The 12,900-nt window shown below is 40.4% G+C and overlaps 1 long non-coding RNA gene across 2 annotated transcripts in view; it reads left to right on the top strand.

Moving 5' to 3' along the window:
* LOC110908690 overlaps positions 1 to 12,900 on the top strand; it is a 101,431-nt gene that overhangs the window by 29,238 nt on the left and 59,293 nt on the right. The window lies entirely within an intron of this gene.

Below are 12,900 nucleotides of genomic sequence, written 5' to 3' on the forward strand. Positions count from 1 at the left end.
AGAAGGGAATAGCTGTATGCGAAATTTTCTAAGTGCGACTTTTGGATTCGGGAAGTGCATTTCCTTGGGCACGTTGTTAACGAGAAAGGGATACATGTGGACCCTGCGAAGGTGGATGCAGTTAAGAATTGGGCGGCACCAAAGACTCCGTCTGAGGTGCGTCAATTTCTTGGTCTCGCTGGATACTATCGAAGGTTTATTAAAGACTTCTCGAAAATCGCGCAACCTCTCACCTCACTAACACAGAAAAACATGGTATACTCTTGGGGAACGAAGCAGGAAGAGGCCTTCCAGTTGTTAAAGCAGAAACTTTGCAGTGCACCGATCTTGTCATTACCAGAGGGTACCGAAGATTTTGTGGTTTATTGTGATGCTTCGATTCAGGGTCTCGGTTGTGTGTTGATGCAACGCGAGAAGGTGATAGCTTATGCTTCTCGTCAGCTAAAGGTGCACGAGAAGAACTACACGACACACGACTTGGAGTTGGGAGCGGTGGTGTTTGCGTTGAAGATTTGGAGGCACTATCTGTACGGTACCAAATGCACCATCTACACCGACCATAGGAGTCTCCAGCACATCTTCGACCAGAAAGAGTTGAATATGCGACAACGACGATGGGTGGAGTTATTGAACGATTATGAATGTGCCATCAAGTATCATCCGGGCAAGGCGAACGTTGTAGCTGACGCCCTCAGCAGAAAGGATAATGCACCTAGGCGTGTGCGAGCATTGCAACTCACGATCCAGTCCAACCTTCCTTCCCAGATACGAGACGCTCAGTTAGAAGCATTGAAACCAGAGAACGTTCGAGCTGAAGCTTTACGTGGCTCGAGGCAACGACTAGAACAAAAGGGAGACGGTGCTTACTACGTGACCGGACGCATTTGGGTCCCATTCTTTGGCAACTTACGGGAATTGGTAATGGAAGAGGCACATAAGTCACGTTACTCCGTACATCCTGGATCAGATAAGATGTACCATGACTTAAAAACTACGTACTGGTGGCCTAGCATGAAGGCTCATATAGCAACCTACGTCAGCAAATGTTTGACTTGTGCTAAAGTCAAAGCAGAACATCAAAAGCCCTCAGGTCTACTGCAGCAACCAGAGATACCCACATGGAAGTGGGAGCAGATCGCTATGGATTTCGTGACAGGACTACCAAGAACTCAGGCTGGGAACGACACTATTTGGGTGATTGTTGATCGCCTCACGAAATCAGCACACTTCCTAGCAATCAAGGAAACAGACAAGTTTTCTCAGCTGGCAGCAGTGTATCTTAAGGAAGTGGTTTCTAGGCATGGAGTGCCAACTTCTATCATTTCAGACCGTGATCCGCGTTTCACTTCAGAGTTATGGCAGTCAATGCATAAGTCGTTTGGTTCCCAACTCGACATGAGTACCGCTTATCACCCGCAGACGGATGGTCAAAGCGAGCGCACCATCCAAACACTTGAAGATATGCTTCGGGCATGTGTACTCGACTTTGGAAAAGGATGGGAGAAGCACCTACCGTTGATAGAATTCTCCTACAACAACAGCTACCATTCAAGCATTAAGGCAGCTCCGTTCGAAGCACTGTACGGACGGAAATGTCGCTCACCTCTCTGTTGGCATGAGGTGGGTGACAGCCAGATCACAGGCCCTGAGTTTGTTCTTGAAGCATCAGAAAGCATCGTGCAGATCCGAAACCGTATGGCCGCAGCTCGCGACCGTCAGAAAAGCTACGCTGACAAGCGTAGTAAACCGCTGGAATTTGAAGTTAATGACCGCGTTATGTTAAAGGTTTCACCCTGGAAGGGTGTGGTGCGTTTTGGGAAACGCGGCAAACTAAACCCTCGTTATGTAGGACCCTTCAAAATTGTGGAACGAATTGGAAAGGTGGCCTACAGGTTGGAATTACCGGCTGAGTTGGGTAATGTCCATGATGTATTTCACGTATCACAACTAAAGAAGTGTTTGGTTGATGAAACACTGGTAGTACCATTTCAAGAGCTGAAGATAGATGACAAATTGCAGTTTGTCGAAGAACCAATTGAAATTATGGATCGGGAAGTTAAAGTTCGCAAACACAGCCGTATACCGATTGTGAGAGTTCGTTGGAACTCAAGACGTGGTCCAGAGTTCACGTGGGAACGCGAGGACCAGATGAAACTTAAGTATCCACATTTGTTCCCCGAAGACCAGTCAAAACCTAACGAACCTAGTGTTGACGCAACTAGTGAATTTCGGGACGAAATTCCCATTCAAGTTGGGGAGGATGTGACACCCTAGGAAAACCAGCAAACGATATAACCTATCTAGCTTTAACTTATCTAGCTGCTTTAATCTATCTAGCTTTCTTAGTGAGTGCGTACCAATCGGGACGAAATTTCTTTTTAGTTGGGGATACTGTGACAGCACGTATTTCAAACCCGTCTTTGTATTATATGCAACGTATGTGAACTTGATTGAATTACTGAATGATTGAACTATTGAATGTGTGATGTTATGACATGATTATTTGAACATGTGTTATGTGAATATGTATGTGTTTACTCAACTCGAACCGCACAACATACCACACCACTGGACCGCACAAACCTCCTTGGGCCGTGTAGCGTGTACGCGGACCCATAGGTCAACAAGTTGGGCTCGGCCCACTCCTCTTAAATGTGTAAACCCTCAATTGTTACAATCAATTGATACAACACAACCCTGGACCTCCTCCTCTCTCTCTCTCTCTCTCTCTCTCTCTCTCTCTCTCTCGTTTTTGCTTGGAACCCGACGGCAGCCCCTCCCCACTCGAAGCTTTCCACATCGGTCCATTCAACCCATTCAAACATCACGGTTAGTGTCTATTGTTTGCTGTTCTTTGATTGTATGATAATGATGATCATGATCGATGTGTTTCATATGATGTTTGATAATAATCTAAAAACCGGTTAGATAGGAGATCACCATGACTAGTTGTTACTATGATGATTTCGTGAACCGAATGTATGGTTAATCGGCTGTTGCATGATGTTAATTGATTGAATATTGTTCACATGTTTGGTCTAGAATCCGGTTGCATAAAAGTTAAATGACCCGATTAGTATGCTTGATGTATTTGCTGATTAAATGTTCTTGGTGATGATGATATGAACGTATATGAATAAGGATAATTTCTGAATTGAATTCTGTGATTGATCTGAATTGTGAAACTGCCATAGATGTTTACTGAATTTACGGAATGATTGTTGCTAAGAATAATGGAAAGTTGTTACATGCACTGTTGCGACACCGATTACGAGTCGGGATCTCCCGTTACGACTCGAAACCACAACACTAGCACACAGCAGCACAACTCGAAACCGTGGTTGCGAGTCCAGTTGCGACTCGAAACCGACACAAAACAGTATGAACCGAAACCACGGTTGCGAGTCCCGTTGCGACTCGAAACCGGACCATGACAAACCGAAACGACCCTTGTTGCGACTCGAGACCTTCCTTCGTTGCGACTTGAAATCTCGACTCGGGACCATGTAATCGTACACGCTGATATTGGGCCTGCACACTATCACGAGCCCAACTGATTGGGCTGAACCCTTGGACTATGCTTGTTATGTAACTGTTTACGCTGATACCTATACGATGACGAATACTTGTACAACCTGTTACCATACGTGTAGAACCTACGTGCAATACTTGAATACGAATCTGATTGGTATGATAACTTTGGTAGGACGTGGTTGATCGCTTTTAACTTAATTGAACTGTGTGTATCATACCGAGCAATCCCAGGTGAGTTCATTGCATTTTCTCAAGCATGCGTCCCGGTGGTTTGGGACAACTAGTAAACATTTGGACGGGAAACATTGGGTAAACAACTTAATCGGTTTTGGTCATTGCCTGGAGGGCAATGGGGGTAATTAGTTGATAGCGCTATTAGGTACTAATTATCTGGGTTTCACTATGGTTGTTTAGAGGCACACTCCTCGGTTACGTAAGGGCGTTTTCCCTAGGGTAACTAACTGAACAACATAGTGGGTTGCTAAGAGGCACACTCCTCAGTTACGTAAGGGCGTCGTCCCTAGGGTAACTAACATGAGCAACAACGTAACACAACAGCGAATTGTATTAACATATATCTGGTAACACAACTCATGTACAAACCCTGAACTCACCAGCGTAGTCTGACACACTTGTCTGCATGCTTGTAGGTCATTGACACTTGGAACATGGACTTGCTATCTGGGAGTGCTGGAGTGGTCATGGATCGAGGCTCTTGGATTTATTTACATTGGATACTTTGGTTTTAAGTATTATGAAACAATTGCTAAACGATTTATTTAATGCTTCCGCTACACAATACTTTGGGATTTGATATTATATTTTATTTAAGTATTTACTATTGGTTCAATGTGATTGGTGGCTCGAACTCTGATGCGTAACACGCCTCGCGGGATTTCCGCAAGTGGGATTTTTGGGGGTGTTACACTGATCCCACAAGAGGTTTCGGTCGCACAAGATCTGTTGTTGTAGTCGTACAAGCTGAATTAATCGCACAAGCTGAATTGAAAATGATGATGATGACTGGTCAAACTTGATTTCAGTCGCACAATACTATTGTGATCGCACAAGACAAATAAAGCAATGATGATGCTGATTGATGACTAATGAATGACCTCACACTTCAACTTTTGTCGGTTGCAATTTTTGAATTATAAAAGTAGATCGCACAGACCTCAAAATCCGTAGTCGCACAAGGAGCCCGTGAAGATGAAATTTTAATTAACAACTCACACAATAATGAGGCAGCCAATTAAATCTCGAAAATCAAGGAATAATTTTTGAAAACCAATTTCCTTGATTCTTTCCACCAATACTTTCCGAAATAAAAGCAAACACAATTAATACTTTTCCAAAGCAGATCAAATATGAGAATTTCTAATTGTTCTTGAATCTTCAACCCTGTTCTTCGTGTTCTTCGAATTCAAAAAAAAAAACTTTCTTGTTCTTCGAATTCAAAAAAAAATTTCTTGTTCTTCGAATGATATCCAACGAACCGAGCCTTCGTGAGACTACTTAGGCTCTGATACCAATTGTAAGTCCCAAAACTATCAACCGGATATCAAGATCACAATCACGAGTGCGGAATACTGATGAAAGTGATAAGAACAAGAACTTGAATGATTGAATAAACAAAGTGCACACGGTTTCTAAGAACCGTCTGGTACACGAAATTCGAGAATTCTTAGAAGAACAATAAACTAAACAACCTCTCTAAAATGTCTAACCTAAGAATGACCTAGGCTCACCCTATTTATAGTTACATAGGGTGGCCTAGTTACAAGTTGGGCCAAGCCCACATGCACATTACTAACCAAACAGGCCCAAATCCCTTAATTAGCCCACATGGCTTATTCCATTACTATCTAACCCACTACAAGGCTAAGCCCAATAGCCTATATTTGTGTTTGATAAAGATAGGCGTAAACCTACACCATTATAGGGCCTTACAATTAGTGTTAATGGAAATGAGAAAGGTTTCGGGGACGAAACCTCATTTAAGGGGGGTAGACTTGTAACACCCCAAAACCTGAATGTTTATATTTGCTGTACGTTCCTATATGACTTAGCATGAAATAAATAACTAGGCTATTTAACCTAGTTAAGTGTGTGGTTAAAAGTATTAAATGACGAAAGTAGTGCAAATTATGTTAAGTGACAAACACAAGGGGCTAAATGGAACAAGATGGAAGTTGGGTTATTAAAATGAAATATCACCACACACTTTGTGTGTGTTCTTGAATGTTCAGGAGCTCCAAAGAGCCAAAACCCTAACTCAACTATAAGCATCAAATTGAAGGGTGAATCAAGGCTTAAATTCATAACCGAACATGGATTAATGATCACCTTTACAAGGGGATCATAAGGTATGTCTTAAAATTTAGATTGGGTATTATGCACGAAGTGGGTTATGTTAGAAATCGCGAAATTGTATGAAATTGAGTATGAGTATGTGTTAGAATCATCATATAGGACATGGATTATGCATGGTTTGGGGTAATTTGATGTTTGGAGGTGAAACCCATTTCTAATGGTGAAGATGGCGACATGGGTGTGTCACCCATGTCCAATCCTTGTTCAAATCTTGTTGTGCTATGTTGTATGTAATGCGTTCTTGTTAGGTAGATTGAATGTGATATGAATTTGTTGATGTTTCTGTGTTAATTGATGAATGAAAGCATGAAGTAGGAAGTAAAGCATGAAACACTTGTACATTATGCATAAATTGTGGCATGCACACCAAGTGTTTGATGAAATGCCTAAGTGAGATTAATAGATGAAATGGTATGCAAGTAATGGATGAAATCGTATAATATGGGGATATGATGTATTTGATGATAAATAAACATGAGAAATCTATTTTTAGATGGAATTCATGTAGTTTGGTTGGCCATGTTATTTGGTAAAAGTACGCATTAGAATATTATACTCTATGTTGGAGTGGTATGATGTTTACTACATGTTTGAATAATTGCTTAATCAAAATTGATAAGTAAAAATACTCTAAATGTGAAGCATATGAGATCATTAGAACAAGATGAAGTTAGAATGATGTTGGGTTGTTAAGCATAGGTCATGGTGTTAGTTGTAGAATTATATTACTAGAATGAACGGAATTGAATATGTTTGGTGTGTGCACATAACTAGATGATCATGTGGTTGTATGCTTATTGCATCGTGAGTATGAAATGTATATAGTGTCATTAGTATAGTCTACTATAATCACGTGGATGTATGAGGTTAAGTCGAAAGTTCATATGATAAATCATTGACTTTCTAAAAGTCAACTGTGCATAAGTAGCATTGTTAGACTTTTTGTCACAATTGTAATATTATAGAAAGTCATATGATGCGTGTTATATCCATATGTGTTATACGTGATGACATGATGAATTATATGAGTTTGAAAAGATTGACTTGTGGAAAAATGCCTTATGCTTGTTGGAATTGACTAATGAAAGTCAAATGTGAAACATGAATTTGATATGATCGTTAATATGTACAATCATGGAAGCATTGAAGGCTAACGAGTCAAAAGGAGGCGAGAAACGGATGCGATTACGGACACTTAAGGTAAGTGATTCCGGAATCACTTCTTATTTATAAATGAAGTTGGGTATGTTGTATATAGGGAACCATGTAAGAATTTACGGGTAAGGGTAAGTACCAAGGTAAGTTCATATGAACTTCGTCTATCCTTAATGTAAATTAAGATGATAGTCTCATCGTGTTAATGGAATGTTCATTATGTTGCTGAATGTTCATCGGAATGTTCATTATGTTGCTGAATGTTCACCGTGTTAATGGAATGTTCATTATGTTGTTGAATGTCCATCGTGTTAATGGAATGTTCATTATGTTGCTGAATGTTCATTGTGTTAATGGAATGTTCATTATGTTGCAGAATGCCCATCGTGTTAATGGAATGTTCATTATGTTGCTGAATGTCCATCGTGTTAATGAAATGTTCATTATGTTGCTGAATGTCCATCGTGTTAATGGAATGTGCATTATGTTGCTGAATGTCCGTCGTGTTAATGGAATGTCCATTATGTTGCTGAATGTCCATCGTGTTAATGGAATGTTCATTATGTTGCTGAATGTTCATCATGTTAATGGAATGTTCATTATGTTGCTGAATGTTCATCGTGTTAATGGAATGTTCATTTTGTTGCTGAATGTTCATCGTGTTAATGGAATGTTCATCATGTTTGTTGGAAGTTATTCGGTTATGTTTGTTTGTAATTGCATTGATTTGCGTTGATATGATTGTAGATAAGACACAGCTTACAAATAAGTGAATATGACTTGTATGTATGTATGTATGTAGATATGGATCTGTAGCGTGTGTAAGTAGTCTGAACTTGTATGTACGTACATATGAATGGGATAGGTATGAATGTACTTAGATATATGAAAGTGTATACACGTGTTGTAATCTAATGATTGTAGGTCACTAGTATACGTATATGTGAAGATGTGGGTTTTCAATATGTTTGAGATTACGTACTCCTAACCATGTTATTATTAGAATGAAATAAATGGAGTGCAGGTATCGGAACGTTGGACTCTCGAGGAATTAATGTCGGACTCGAGTAAATAAAATTGAGAGGATGTTTCAATGGAATACCTTACGTAGTTAGAATATGATATAGCCTTTTAAGTTTATGTATTAAATTATATATGATGTTACCATGTACTAACGTGTTGGTTATATATGGTGACCGCAGGTTAATCAAATATTCATGATGGACATGTGAACGAGGATCAAGTTGAAGATCATGGATTATACGGGAAAGCAGTCACGTTGTTTGTAATCATTTGTTAACATAGTTACATTAAATAAATGATGAATGATGTATTTATGTTAGAAGGGTTGACCTAAACGGTATTTAAGTATGTTAGAGTAGTTAAAAGAAAGAAATTTTACGGTTCTGGGTCAATCTGTGAATAGGGTCTTACACTATATATATATATATATATCTGATTCTCTGTCTAGGTTTTCTAGATTTCTAAAGAGTGTGTGTTAGTGCAGGGTGTGAGTGGAGGCAGGAAGTAAAGGTTGAAGATGATTTTGGTGGTGAGGATTAGGTTATTTATGTTTTGAATAAAAAAAAGTGGGCCCATTTAGTTTGTTATACTTTAACTATATTTTTGAGTTAATTGCCCGGATAGTCCTTGTGATTTGCCATTTTTTCACCTTTAGTCCCAACTTTTTAAAATAGCATGTCTGCTTCCTATGGTTTGATCTTTTGTTACTCGTATAGTCCCAACACTGGATGGGCATTAAGTTATCAGTTAAGCATTTGTAAAATTACATAAATTCCCTTACTATTGAAAATAAAAATTAAAACAATTAAAAGGAACTATAAATAAATGGGTCCACAGATATTTGAAAAAAAACAAATTAAATAAATTTCTTAAACCCAACCCTATCCCCTCGTCTTCCCCATTTTTCTAAACCTGCAACACTATCACCATTCCCCCCACTCTCCCATCCAACTTTCCCCTCTTCCTCTTCCGACACTGTCATTTACACCAAATTCTTAAACCCAACCCTACCCCTTCCCACGTCTTCCACCTTTTCAGAACCTACAAGACTGCCGGAAACCCTACAACCCTTTACTTTTCCACTGGAATCAGATCGCCTGAATCAAGACTCGTCGGAATCAAGAACGTCGCTGGGTTTCATCTCGTACTACTGAAATCATGACCTGGTACCACTCACCGCCGCTAGGGTTTCATCCCGTACCGCCAGAATGAAGGTCGGAGATTGTGATGGTGATGTTGTCGTCGGAGGTGGGGGTTAAAGGTGAGGAGTAGTCGGTGATGTTTTGATGATGTGGTAGGCGGTGGTTAGTGTTTTAACTGTTTAAGGTTGCTGGTTGCAGGTTTAGCGGTGGTGTTGAGCATGTAGTTGTGTGGCGGCAATGAAGGTGGTCGGGTTCTTGAGATGTGCGATGGTGGAACCAACAAACAAAGGTTTCCTTTTGCTCTGTAACTATTTGGCATATATTTTAGACTGTAGATGAAGAAGTCAACAAGGCAAGAAATGGGGTGGTGTTTGGTGGCCGGAAAAACAATTTCGTCGGAGAAGATGACTGGCACCGGCGAAAGATAACGGGGAAAGGGAGGGTGTGGTGAGAGTGGGACCCACTATAAATGATTAGTTATATTTCTTTTAGTTTTTTAATTAATATTTTTATTAGTAAGGGTAGTTTAGTCATTTTACTTAGAGTTAACTGAGAAAACCAATGTCCATCCACTTTAGGGACTATCCGAGTAATAAAAGATCAAACCACAGGGAGCGGACATGCTATTTTAAAAAGTTGGGGAGGAAATGTGAAAAAATGAGAAACCGCAAGGACTATCCCAGCAATTAACTCAATATTTTTTTATATTTAAATTATTTTATTAAATGATAAGAGCTTTTTAGTCAATTTACATTCACTTAACACGAAAAACTAATCTTCATCCACGCTAGGAACTATCCAAGTAACAAGTTGTCAAACCACAGAGAGCATACATGTAATTTTAAAAAGTTAGAGACTAAGGGTAAGATTTTGAGAATCCACATAGACTATCCATGCATTTTACTCTACAAATTTTATTATTAAGTTCAAAAAAACTTTTGATAAGTTCAAAAAAAAAAAAAAAAAAAAAAACTTTCGATAAAAACACTTTTTTAAATAAATATCAAAATGTATCATATTAATAAAAGAAAGCTGAAAGAGAAAAAAATATTGATATTTAAGTTTTAATACAATTATTAAAAAAATTAAACTTTTCTCTTAGTTATATGTCATTCCAATCACCAGGGCAAATTACATAATATAACAGGTAGACGAGCAACAAATTGCGCCGCCATCCCCTTCTGAATAGAAAACCTCAATCTATTAAAAACAAAGCCTCACCCTTGAGGGGTCGAAAGTTGTTGTGGACCACACGCTAAACTCTAGCCAAGAACCACACCGCCTCCGGCGCCAAGGAGCCGAACGTGTCAAACGCCAGGGGGACAAAGGCATGCTGATTATCCTCACAAGCTTTCACGTGCTTTTCCACCTTCTTTGACTCTGATTTCAGTACCGCTTGCCCCGCCACAAACCTATTTTCCCGGAACCCAGCTAGGGGGGATAACCCTGTAAGATCGACACAAGCATGTTTCCCGCCCTCCCAACAAAAAACTAGCACATCAGCCGGGCGTAGGTGGACCTCCCTTCCGCGGGGTCTGTAAAAAAATTAACCGGTGCCTCTTTCTTTGCCGAGATCCCTGCTTGTGAGGGAACATGGGGATCATCAGACGGTACTTAAGGATTGACCGGTACTCCGCCGTTGACGTACGTTAACCTAGACCTTCAATAGGAATAACAATTAAGAAATCCTGAGCGTGAGGCCTCTGTAGGCATTCAATGACGGCTTTCTGGCGGGGGGGGGGGGGGACAAATGGAAATCTTCTCCCAAACTTTGTGCGATTCGACAACAAAAGGGCATTCGCCAAAGTTTTCTGTGGCTTTTTGGGGGCGGTGTCCTTGCTAGAGAAACCGCCAAGATCAAAGTCAGGTAGAGAGTCATGCAAGCGTTCCAAGGCGCTAGCATAATCTGGGTCAGTGTTATTAACCCCACTGTTACGTAAGATGCGGTCCTACAACTCCCAAGATTGAGACCTGGAAGGTCGTGATCCGCCACTAGAGTTCACCAAAAAAAGGCCCCCCACATACGACAATGTTTTCTATTGCCTCTCGAAGACCTTTATCAAAACAAGAAATAACATCATCCATAAAAGGGGGGCTGGCAAGTTCGCAAACCAAATAGCAACTTTGCAACCCCCATACAAGATCTAAGCAAGAGAAGTTTGCTTTAAGGATCCCGCAACAAGGGAAGGTGTCCCATAATGTAAACAGCTCGCGTTGCCCTCTTAGCCGCTAGACCACTAATAAAACTGGCATCACGGCTGACTCCCCTTCCTAGCAGTTTAACACCTCTCTCCGACCTCCCAATCTCACTCAGGAAAAACCCTAGCCGGACCTTCACCCCGTTGCATGTCGACCAAAATAACTCAGTTTTCCTGATATTAAGTTGTAGCCCCAAGGTCGGACCCTCCGAAACGATGATGTCAAGAGCTTTAGCAACCTGAACAGCGTCCCCTATAACCGTCCCGTCACCAAGTACCAAGCATAGAATGGGAGTTTGCAGTTTTCCTGCACATGAAGCACTAAGGGGTGTAAGGCTAGGGCAAAAAGCAAAGGTCCCAAGGGATCCCCCTGCTGGACCCCCGTGAATGCCCCGATGCGGTCATTCCCCACGTATAGCCTAGCAGGTTAGGCATATAGAAATTGAACCCAAATTGGTAGTCTCCCAAGTACTTCACAGCTTCTTTCCCAACTTTCTTCATGGCCACTTTGGAGACCACTCTTCTCCAAATTTCCCCATAGCAATGGGGCGAATTCCATTATCAGGCTTCAACAACAGGTTTAGGGGGCCGAAGCAACAAAATCCGCGAGCACCCTAGGACATAACCCTTCTAGCCAAAGGTTTACCACTACAGTGATGACAGTAAGCAGTCTCGAGGCAGTAGCCGACCCCTCGCCACTAAGAGTGTCCAACAAGTGTTGGGCCCGGAGACCATCTCGCCCACAAGATGTCGCTTGCGGGAAAGATTTCACACACCTGTGGATGTAGTCTTCATCCACAGATAACACAAGTTGGGAAAGAGGGGTTGAAAGGAGGTTCAGGGGCGGCACGAAGGGATTTTTGTCGATAAGGGCTTGCATGGTAGATTCCCCCCGAGGAGCAACCCCACTGGAATACAACACCTTAACTACAGCAGTGAAGTGACCATCACCCACTTTCCTAAGACATTACTTGATGTTAGGGCTAACCTTCTCAGCTATCTCCCGGTGTGCCTCCCCACGCACGAACCAAATAATAGGAGTGTAAGCTTAGCGTGGGAAGACACATAGGTGAAATAGTTCAGTTTTTAAAGAAAAAGTGTTCCCGTGTTTCAAAAAAAGCTAAATAGGTGAAATAATTCAGTTTTTAAAGAAAAAAGTGTTCCCGTGTTTTCAAAAGTTAAACAACTTTCATCTATATCTATACTATATAATAAAAGAATTCAATAAAGAACACTTGTCATTATTCTAGATCATTTATCCTTGCTTAATTATAGATAATTATTATTTTATTTAAATTATTAAATTTAATATATGTTTCAAAATAGATTTTTAAATGTTCAAAATAGATATAATAAATACCGTTTAAACTCCCAAATAGAATTAAACTCATTATATAAAACTCGGGCTCGGTTAACACCCTTAGTATTTATCAAAATTGTTGAAATTTAATAATCAAATATTGGTAGTAGTTTTA

Source organism: Helianthus annuus, chromosome 14 (assembly GCF_002127325.2).
Source record: "Helianthus annuus cultivar XRQ/B chromosome 14, HanXRQr2.0-SUNRISE, whole genome shotgun sequence".
NCBI classification, from domain to species: domain Eukaryota; kingdom Viridiplantae; phylum Streptophyta; class Magnoliopsida; order Asterales; family Asteraceae; genus Helianthus; species Helianthus annuus.